Here is a 10988-nt window from a genome sequence, read left to right on the forward strand (position 1 = left end):
AACATAATGGTAAATTTATTTTACAACACTATGAGAGGATCGCAAACTGCAAATATATTCGAACAAATATACAATCATGTCGCACTAACATCATGAAGTTACTAAAATTACCTACATTATGAGAAATTATACGCATGATAATGAAAACGTACAATATATAAAGTAACTGTCGAAGTTAAAATAATTTACATCGACACATCCTATTTAACTAAACATGTCCATCTACGATATTTATAAAAAGTTTTCGTACAGACCTATTCCAAATTGATAAATAAACGCAATCAACGAAATTTAAACCTTTTTTTCCTGCACTTAGACACATACCAGTTTAATACAGTCAAATACCCTACATGGACAAAAAGCACAGAATTGTAAAACAGAAAAATTTCGAGATGGAAAATTTAACGACTAAACGTTTCGAGAAAAATATCGTCGACAAAAATTATCCTCTATGGCACGCACATTTAAAAGGATATCAAAAATGAAAAATTGTCGTTTACCTTCTACCATTTTACAGGTTTACAAAGTTCCATAAAAATCGGGGATGATCGCCGTTAATGTTACTCTACAGATTGTATACGTTTGTTCGACCAAAAAAAAATAAGCTTCTGAGAATAGAGTAATATAATAATTTCATCAAATATAAATTTTAAATATAAATTAAACCACTGCTCCTTGCAAAGTACATATTATATACAATTTTGAGGTGTCTTTTGGTTTTTGCTTCCTGAGTTAATATTTATATTATTCTAATTTAGAAAAAAATTCGTAGCCTATATTCCTTAGGAAACAATCAGTGTTTATACTACGACGACAAAAAGAAGAAGCTCGAATAACCGTATATAGGATTAAAAAGGGCGTCGACATTTTCTTTCTCAGACTCTTGTTGCACAATTTGGGTAACATCCTGATTTAACAGAACCTATTCCATCAAAACGGTCCCCGTGTAAGGATGATCTGACACCCTTGATATTCTCATCTTTACTTTCTTCTTGTTCGTTGCTCTTGATCATATCTTTCTTTTCCGCATTGTTCTAGGTCTATCTGTATGCATCCTCATGTCTCGTCGTAGATCCTACTTCCCTACGAAACGGGCACTACAGATTTCACATTTCATATCCGAACGGCTTTCCGCCGGTATGAGTCCACATATGTCATTTCAACGCGGCGCTGAAGGTGAATGCTACCCCACAAACATTACAAACGTACGGCTATTCCCCAGTATGCAAAAGACTGTGATCTCTTAAAGTCGTCCATTGATCTAATAGTTTCCCGCAAACCTCGCATTTGAACGGTTTCTCGCTGGTATGAACGCGCATATCCGTTTTCAACGTGCGATTATTTAAGAATCTCTTTCCGCAGACTTTACAGGGATATTTGGTCAAATGGAAGCCTTACGGGTCCAGGTGTGTAATCGGGTGCCGCTTGTAATTACCTTTGCGATTGAATAATCGTGGACACTGGCTACAAGCGTAAGGCGCACCAAGTATGTGTGTGATGATGTGAATCTCTAGCTCTGACTTGACTTTAAATCTGAGGCCGCATTTCTGTTACCGGTGCTTTGGAAAATCCGTGTGACACACCATGTGCCTCCTCAGGTATCTTTTCATAGTGTAAGCTTTGTTGCATACGAAAAACGAGTATGGGAAGTGGCCTGTATGCGTTTCCACGCGAGTACGTAGCTCCCTGTCACTCTCGCAGTCTTCCTTGCAAACCACGCAAAAGAACGGTCTGCTGCTTGGCATGTGATCGTCTATGGCGTGCGACAGGACATTGGTCAGTTTATCGTAATTTTGCAAGCACAGTGTGCATTGATACTATATCGTCCTCCAGTTTGATCTCTTTTATTCTCGTCATCGTGTCGTTCGAGCTATGCCAATATGTTATCTTTCGAGTCGACGAAATAATCAGAGTCAGAGTCGTCGCTCTCTTTTAGCTGTTGATTCAGCTTGAGCGCGACCTTCTGCGTGTTTTTCCCGTTCACTCTTTCCCTCGGTTTCCCTTCCGGGATCACGGACTTCCAGGTGGCGACCTCGTCGTTGCTGATCTTACTGTCCCTGATCTCCGTTCTCTCGTTGCACACGATGTTCAAGAACTCCTCCTTTTCCACCGAATCGTACAAAAGCTCCGCGTCGCAGTCGGCATCGATAATCTTCTTACTATCGTCTAATTTAATCACGGTATCGCAAAAGAGCGTATTATCAGCCTGCTCGTCCTCTACGTGTTCTAAAGGAACATCTTCTGGTATGTACATTATCGTATAATATAACTGCTGGGATTCGAAAAGTTTAGAAATTTCATCAGATATCTCCCCTTTAACCGTTTGTCTTGGTTAACCTCTGCCGCTGATAGTTTTGAGATAATGATGCTCCTTAATTCGGATATGCTATCCTTACTAAAGTCGCCATTTTCTTCCACCAGCTCCGACACGTGCTATCTATGCCGTTCACAGGCTTGATATCTTCCTTGTTGCCATCCAACAGTTTCATTTCCAGTAACTCGTCCGATCCCAGCGAACGGTCCTGTTCGAAATCGTTGCCCATGGCCTTTTCCTGAAAGGCAATGCCAACAAGTTGGGAGCGATGTTAATGCTTCCACATTACGTGTAATTACATGTTACGATGAAGTTAACGAAATTAAGAAAATGCAAGCACACAGCTGAGATTGGATCGATAGGAGGAAGGCAACCTTTATGAGAGGATAATGTAATAAGGACAATCGAGCAAAGTAAAAATTATTCTTCAGCCCTTGGAACAGTAGATTCTTGGACAGAAGCGTTGCGTATTATCGTCGTTTCGAAAGATTTATTTTCTCGCTATTTAGCAGTATTTTTATACACGAGTGTACGTTTTCTTGAATAATTTAATAACGACAGTGTTATTTTTTCCACGATATAACATCAAATGGGTCAAAATTATCTAATATCTCTATAGAAAGACATGTAAAAGCGTTACCAGAATGTTCTCGAAGATGTCGTGCGAGAATAATTGCAAATACTTCTAGTAATAATAGTTAACACGAGTCTCCTTTACTTTAATATATCAAATAAAAAACGTATGTGATTTTCATTACATATGGAATAAAAAAACTCCTTCTATTTAATTAAGTTATAATTAGAGCAACCCATAAACAAAACGGAAGTTTTTTTTTTTAGTAAACTTGAAAAAATAATTAAGTACAGTATAAAATTACAAAAGTTGAAGGTTAGTTATTAATATTCGATATTTCTAATAGTGAGTAGGGTAATTATTTATTTATTTGGTCATATTAAGCTTAATATTAATGTTAATCAATGAAATTTTAACAATAATTGATCTTAGCATATAGAATTACGAACAAAATATTGTTTTAATAATTACTTTTCAATTTCTTGACTTTTAAAACGTTATTTTCAATAAGAATCATTTATTATTACTATTATTCGCATAATTTTACATGATATACTATATTTATATTTAAATAACTATAGTATTAATGTTACTATCTCGAGAATGAAACATTATGAAATTTACATTTTCCTATGATGTACGTAGTAAATATCTGAGTAAAAAGAAAAAGAAAAATTAATAAGTTAATGAATTTTAGGGCAGACATGATAAGAACTATTAAATTTATGATGTAACTAAAATAAAGAAAGATACACACCATATAATAATCTACAAAAAAGATGAATCTTAAAATTATCTGTTAACCTAAGAAATAGGGTAAAAATTTTAGATTTGGTTATGTCATAAATCTATATAAGTTTGCTACATTAATTGACCATATCTATATTACACAAAAGAAAAGAAAAGCAGCGTTAGATATAATACAGAAGATAAAATTAATTTGAAATTCATTAAGTAATATCTATGACCGATATTGAAGTTAATGAAATATCGCATATATAACTTTGCATGTGTCTCAACAGCCTAAAGGAAAAATATAAAGAGAATTATGAAATCATTTCAATTCGTACGTTAAGTTTTCTAAATAAAATGATAGAAAGAAAAACATTTTATCTTACCTTCATGGTATAACGAACTTGTGTCTCCAATATTTACTGTAGTTTCTTTTCTGTGGCTTGAACTTCCAACCAGAATTCATAAAATGTATCTGTACGATAAGCACATTTTGTGCAAAGCATATTTGGCAGTCCTTCAAATTTATCAAATCTATCCAAAAAATTAAAAACAGCACAAGTTAATTGACAAATACATATAACTTACACAAAGGTGCATTTAATATATAAGAAAATTTGCTTAAAATTTAATACATATTTGTTAAATTAATTTGCAATTTAAAGTTGTAAACATATGTATATAACGCTATAATATAACAAATAATAATGCCATGTAATATGATTACAAATATTTCTTTTTTTACATAAGGTATGTATAAAATAATACTATGATACTTTGTATTATAAATAAGTTAATCTTTTTACTTGTGAACAAAAGCTAATAAAATATAAATCTAAAAAAAACAAAAATTCGGAATGTAATTTTTATTTATAATTGTCGAAAAGCATATTTCTTATACTTTTGATAACAATGAAATAAACATTTTGCAATTTTATTTGAACATGAATTTAATTTTTTTTTTTTCGTTTGAACACATCCACACTCTTATTACTGTAGAACAAATAGCAATTACATCCAGCAAATGAATATTTGATGACATTATTTTGAGGTTATATTATAAAATTGCAAATTTAGACGTGATTAACTGTAATGAAAAAATGATCAACTAATTAATACATTAAGAGGGAGAAAATGTGCGATAGAAACGGTATTGTATTACTAACCTGTATCGATGCAAGTTCTGCGAGCTTATTTGGTAAATTTTTTTTACTAATCGTGTTGTCATCGTACATAGAAAGAAGAACGCCGTCAATTTTCATGCACGCTCGGCACATGTCGGCACAACTAATTTCCCAACTTATTATTATCTTGAATATTTTAACACGTGTACAATAAGATTTGCACGGCGTTCTTAAAAATAAATGCATTTCACGTTTCGCGGTTAACGCCTTGTTTCCTATGGAACATTGCCATCAACATAAAGTTCAGTCATTAACTGTAGATAGAGCTTACAGTCCGCACGTGTGTCGATTGCTGTAACTTCGCAATCTTGAAGCGCCATCTGATGTACATTATCGTAAGCAAAATCGTATTAGAAATATGAAAACGGATAATCCATAATTTTCATTCCGTTCAAATAGTATATTTGCTCAAATAAAATATAATATTTTGCGTAAAAGTATACAAAATTAAAAAATTGTCTTTACATGTACATGTTTGTATGCAGCCAGCGCAGATATGTAGCCTGAATTTTGAATTGAAAAAATATATGATATTTAAAAGTAATTAATCCAATATTTTTATTTAAAATAACGAAATTTCAATGGAATTACATTTGAACGAATGAAATGAAAGATATTTTAAAAAAATAAGTCGTACTTATATCAAAACGTCCAAAAGTAAAATCTGTTAGTTAATGAAATTTCAAACTTTAAATTCCGTTCATATATTGTATTTACGAATTATTTCAGATATACTAGTATAATCTTGTATAATTATTTACTCGATTATTACACTACTAAATAACGGTGAAGGGTTTATGTGGCACACATTTAATTCTTTTAAGATTACTATTCCATATATGTGGGTTCTGATGTAATGTACTCTATGCTCTAAAGATCCAAAGTTACATAAACGCCAAATATCAATATTCTGTTACCGAATATTTTGTTAAAACTTTAAGTGCGATTTGAAAGTGCATTATACCACAATGGTTAAAAGTAAAAAAGATATATGATCCAGCGAGTTTAGTAGCACAAATATACAATATTAAAAAGATTAACACAGCGGATTGCATGCTATGATAATTTTAGTATTAAAACGAAACTATGTATGCATTTGCGCGTTGCCACTTAAATAATAAGCAGAGCAATGTACACGTCGGTACTCAGAATTTTGTTAATTAAAAGTAAGGTAAAATTGCTTTTAGTATAGCACGGATTGCAATGTAGTTATTTCGTGAAATGTAATCTTTCACAGATTCTCTTGATTTGAACAAAGAAAGAGTTGGCCTGGTCAAGTTAAAAGTTACTTATCACGACATTTCGAGAATCGGGGCTATTAGATGCCCGGGGGAACAAGTGACAAGGTGTTCTTCAGTCACATAGATAGCAAAATAAATAGTTCAGTTCACTAGTGTACAGGACATCATGCAAAATAAAGATGTTTTCCATGAACTTGCCTCAGACATGTAAAGTGTTATATGAAAACTGTAAAAAAAAATTAAAAATAAACAAATACTAAAATTAATCGGCTATTGCTAGAACGATTTACAATCGCTTATGAAAACATTCGGATAACTCGTTTCTGATGTTTTTAACAAACGAAATACGATCCATTCGAATTTCGGATATAATATTGCACTTGAAGTAATATATTGGCCATGGGAATGCATGGGTGTTAAAAATTTAATAATAGTTATAAAATTTGCACGACATTGATCCGTTGCATTCAATAGGCGACCTGCAGCGGCCGTTTAATAAAATTCTGGAAATCGATATCGATTAATGTGTTAAATTTTGAATAACCCGACAACACGAGAGATGTAATTAAATAAGGCAATGAAATTGGGATTCTTTCCAGTTGTGGATTCGCTTAATCGCATAAAGTTAGTACATATACAGTCACCTATGGAATGAACCAATTCGATGAGACGTAGTGTAGAATAATCTACAAGGGCAGCTGCATGCTTCTTGTGAGCCAGGTCCCATAAAAGGTACTGGTATGCATTTGTAAATATCAGAAACTACTAATTTTCATAGCCGACTGGACTGCCTTTCCCTAAACTTCTTGCACGAGGCATTTGTGGCTTTAAGAACGTAGCAAGAGCCGCATCTGAACAATATCTTTCGCAATATCAAATGCACTTTGCAGGAACCTTAACAATTAGACGGCGTTTGGTATGACAAATTCCATGTCGATGCCACAGGTAATCCATGTTAGGTTCTACGTATATGCCTTTGTCTCTTTTGGAATTACAATCCTTGCCAGATCACCACTCCTTTGCATTTACAATAAGCCGCTTCTTTTGTTCAACTTTAATTTAACCTGTACACAGTATATACATATTACATTTATTATATCCGTATAATAGCGTTAATTAGTAAATTGGTCATTATTGTGCAATTTACCTACAGTGATTGATATTGCCTTATTATAGGTTTGCTCTTCCTTTCTGTATACAGGCAGTTCTTAGTTTCCTGTGTCAATTCCTTTATCCGGATACAAGGTTCCTTCTAATGTAGCGCCTCTTGTGGTTCGTGTTGACACTCTTCCGTTATATTTCGTTTAAAAATATTCTTTCTATCTCCTTTGCAGAGAATTCGTTTATCGTTTGGTAGCTTTGCCAATGTCATATCGATGTTTCTATAACTAGCTGGTACATCTGCAAATAAAGTACAAACGAAAACTTAATCACTTATTGCCGCATCAGCTTCGTGGAAGTTAGATTTAGGAATTTTGGCCCTTGCTATATAGTTTCAATATTTTTAGTTACCTTTCACTTAGACGATAAGTCCTCCTTTTGAGTTGTATAGTTATGAGTCTTATATTCGAGAGTTTTTATTCTGAGTATCTCTAAGGGTTCATTTGACTGCTCTCTGTACGTATAAGAGAACTTTTCTGTACAAGAGAAAACGTATTTTATTGCACATTTTAGGTTATTTATCCGATATCATGATCCTGGGCACATAACGAGTGCACAAAACAAGCAACTACTGAAATTAATAAATATCTATATTAAAATTACAGATATATCTATATTAACCACTTGTGCTGGCAAAAAATTCACCGATGCGTGTACTAGAACGGTCCAGTGTAACTCGCTGGGAGGCGTCACAAAGTGCATAATGCCTCACTTCTGCTTTCCATTTTAGAATATGGGTTAAATATTGATACACTTAAATATTGGTACGCTATGCAGTGTAATGATGATCTGTGCTCTGGCAACAATTCCACCTGACGTGCCACGCACGTCGTTTTTGTTTTTGTACATACCACGTCGTTGGCGTCGAAAATAAGAATGATGCATGTTGCACGGCGGAATGTATCCTCTGTCCACTGAAGATCTTCCATTATCTGTAATTTTCTTTTATTTACATACCGTGCGCGGTAATCCGCGGAATGTCCAACCACGGGTCACCATAGGCCACGCGAAATATCTCCTTCTTTCTGGATTACTCGCTAATCTCCACGAAAACGCATCCTTACCTTCTCCATATCCGATTTATGTCACCATTTTTCCCCAGTGGGGAAAATTTCCCCAATAAACGTGCACGAGCTGCGAAGGTTTAACCGGCTGCCGTTCTTCCTCCCGATCGTATTTGAATTACAGAATAATTTCAAATTGCGAAAACACGTTTTGACGAAGAATAACGATGCGGTTTATCCTTGGTTATATTTAAGAATATTTTATATCGGTAACTGCTTGGCGATACGTTATTAGTAGATATTAATAGCATTTTATAATAGCTCCATACTAATGGAGCTGTAATCCTTTTTTGTCATAGTATTACTGCGCTTTGGATTTAAAGTAAAGTAAGAAATGAACGAAATTTTTCGGAATGTTAAATCTAATAACGCACTTCGATGAAGTATGACGATTTATTGCGAGATGAGTTAATTTTTTTACATTTGGTGGTTTTAACGATGTTAAACTCTCTAGAAAATCAATATTTCAAGAGAAAATATGAGCCATTAAAATCTACACCAACCTAAAACAATTAATTTCCAGAAATATTAAGTAGAGATAGAAAGGTAAAAAGCCTGAAGCGAGTCGTTTCGATGTTTAGCGATACTTGGGTTAATCTGTTGGAAAAGAGGAGATTACGCGGGAAAATGAGGCTCCGTAGCAGTAAAAATGAAATACGCGTATCGGTTGATCGAAATGGTTGGTTGTATCGGAAAACTAGTGGTAAATTAAACGGTTCCTTTGGCGGAGCGGGCTGTTCCAGGATGTCAGCGATCGTGTCACGCTATTATTGGGTTGGCAACTAAGTGATTGCGGATTTCAAATATGAAGGAAAATTCAAAATTTGTATTTAAAAATATAACTTTATTCAATTAGATACTGTTCGTTCTTGTCGATGACTTTTTGCCATCGTTCTGGCAGTGTCAAAATTCCACGTTCATAAAATTTCTGATCTAAAAATATGCTACCAAAAAACTGAATTAAATGTGATGTGACATCATCAGGATCATTAAAAATTTTACTATTTAAGGAGATGTGCATGGAACAAAACAAATGGTAATCTGAAAGCGCAAAATCAAGGTGGATGTGACAAAACGTCCCAACCCAATTCTAATAATTTTTGACGAGTGATCAAAGACGTGTGGGGCTTTGCATTGTCATAGTAGAAAACACCTTACGATTTGACAATACCGGCCGCTTTTCTTTAATTACATCGCTCAGTTTGGCGAGTTGTTAAACGTACACGTTTGAATTGATCGTTTGGATTCGTGGCATAAGTTCAAAGTACAAAATTCCTTTATAATTCTACCAGACTGACTGTATAATCCTTTTTAGTGATTCTCTGCTTTTGAAGTCGTTTGGGCTGGTTCATCTTGCAGCACCCACGATCTCTTCCGATTGGCGTTCTTATAAACTATCCGTTTTTCATTGCGAGTAATTAGGCTTTTCAGAAATGGAACAATTTTGTTGCGTTTCAGAAGCAAATCGCAGATGCTATTGCGTTGCGTCAAATGAATTTCATTAAGCTGGTGAGGGATCCATAAATCGAGTTTCTTTACATAACCAAGCATTTTTAATTTTTTTTCAATGCATGTAAGCGATACATCGAACTTCTCCGCAATATCACGTGTTGTGCTATGACGATCTGAATCGATAATGGCCTTGATATGGATCTCATCGACTTCAACTGAACGGCCAGATCATTGGGCATTTCTCAGTGAAGAATCACCAGAACGAAATCTGGCAAACCAATTTTGATACTGCCGTTCTTTCAAGGCATCATTTCCATATACGGCATACAACTTCTTTTGAGTTTGCGATGCGTTCCTGTCTTTTCGGAAGTAATACAATAAAATATGTTCGAAGTGGACGTCCTGTTCTTTCATGTTTAAATTGGGATAAGAACAAAATAAAGCACTAATCGGTATAATTTTATTACTAAATGAAAGACCCAACCAATAAGAAAAAGTATAGGTTAAGTTCTTTAACCACGTTAAGAAAACGAAAAAAAGTGTAAAGTCCATCTATCGACAAAATCCGCAATCACTTAGTTACTAACCCAACAGAAGGCTTAGAATGTATTCGGGGTTCATCTGCGAGGTATTATGTCGCATTTCGTTACGTCTCCCAATACAAATATCACCTAGGCGATGAGAGTGATAAATCAGACTTTTCGTACGATGTGCCATTGTGCTCACCCCAGTGACACCAATGGATATCAATAGATGTGCCTGCTTTTTTTCTTTTCTCCTTTCTTCTATTCCTTTCTCTATCCGGTCCCATGTGCTCGGCCATCCGAGTCCATGTAACTGGTGGAACTTACAAGGATTTATAGTCTGTGGTCGTACACTGTCGATCGCTGCAAATGAAGAGTTCCACGGTTGATGGAGTGGCTCATCCATGTCCCAAATTATGTCGTGGCTGGCCAATCAAAACAGCCCTGCACTGACCTCTCGGCGTTTCCTGAATTCATACCTTCTGCCACCAGGTTTTTCTCTTTTTTCCTTCAAATATCGCCTCGCCGAGTATCGAGAATTAGTCCAACATCGTATTTTAGTTTGGTATATATGCGTCGTCCTCGAGCTTTGGATACTACAATCGCCGAGTGCAACGATACAGAATTATTTTTACGAAAGAATTTTCGTTTCCCGACTAATCTAGGGATATTGGTCGGGAAAATGTGTAAAGAGGAATTTAAAGTGATGCTTTGATTAGCAATTATGCTTCTGTTTGTCTCA

At 34.7% G+C, this 10988-nt stretch overlaps 1 pseudogene; it reads right to left on the reverse strand.

Moving 5' to 3' along the window:
* Window positions 1-805: 805 nt before the first annotated feature.
* On the reverse strand, window positions 806-10652 carry LOC143220256 (uncharacterized; annotated as a pseudogene).
* Between the last annotated feature and the right edge of the window lie 336 nt (window positions 10653-10988).

The sequence above is a fragment of the Lasioglossum baleicum genome, unplaced genomic scaffold (genome assembly GCF_051020765.1).
Source record: "Lasioglossum baleicum unplaced genomic scaffold, iyLasBale1 scaffold0562, whole genome shotgun sequence".
NCBI classification, from domain to species: Eukaryota; Metazoa; Arthropoda; class Insecta; order Hymenoptera; family Halictidae; genus Lasioglossum; species Lasioglossum baleicum.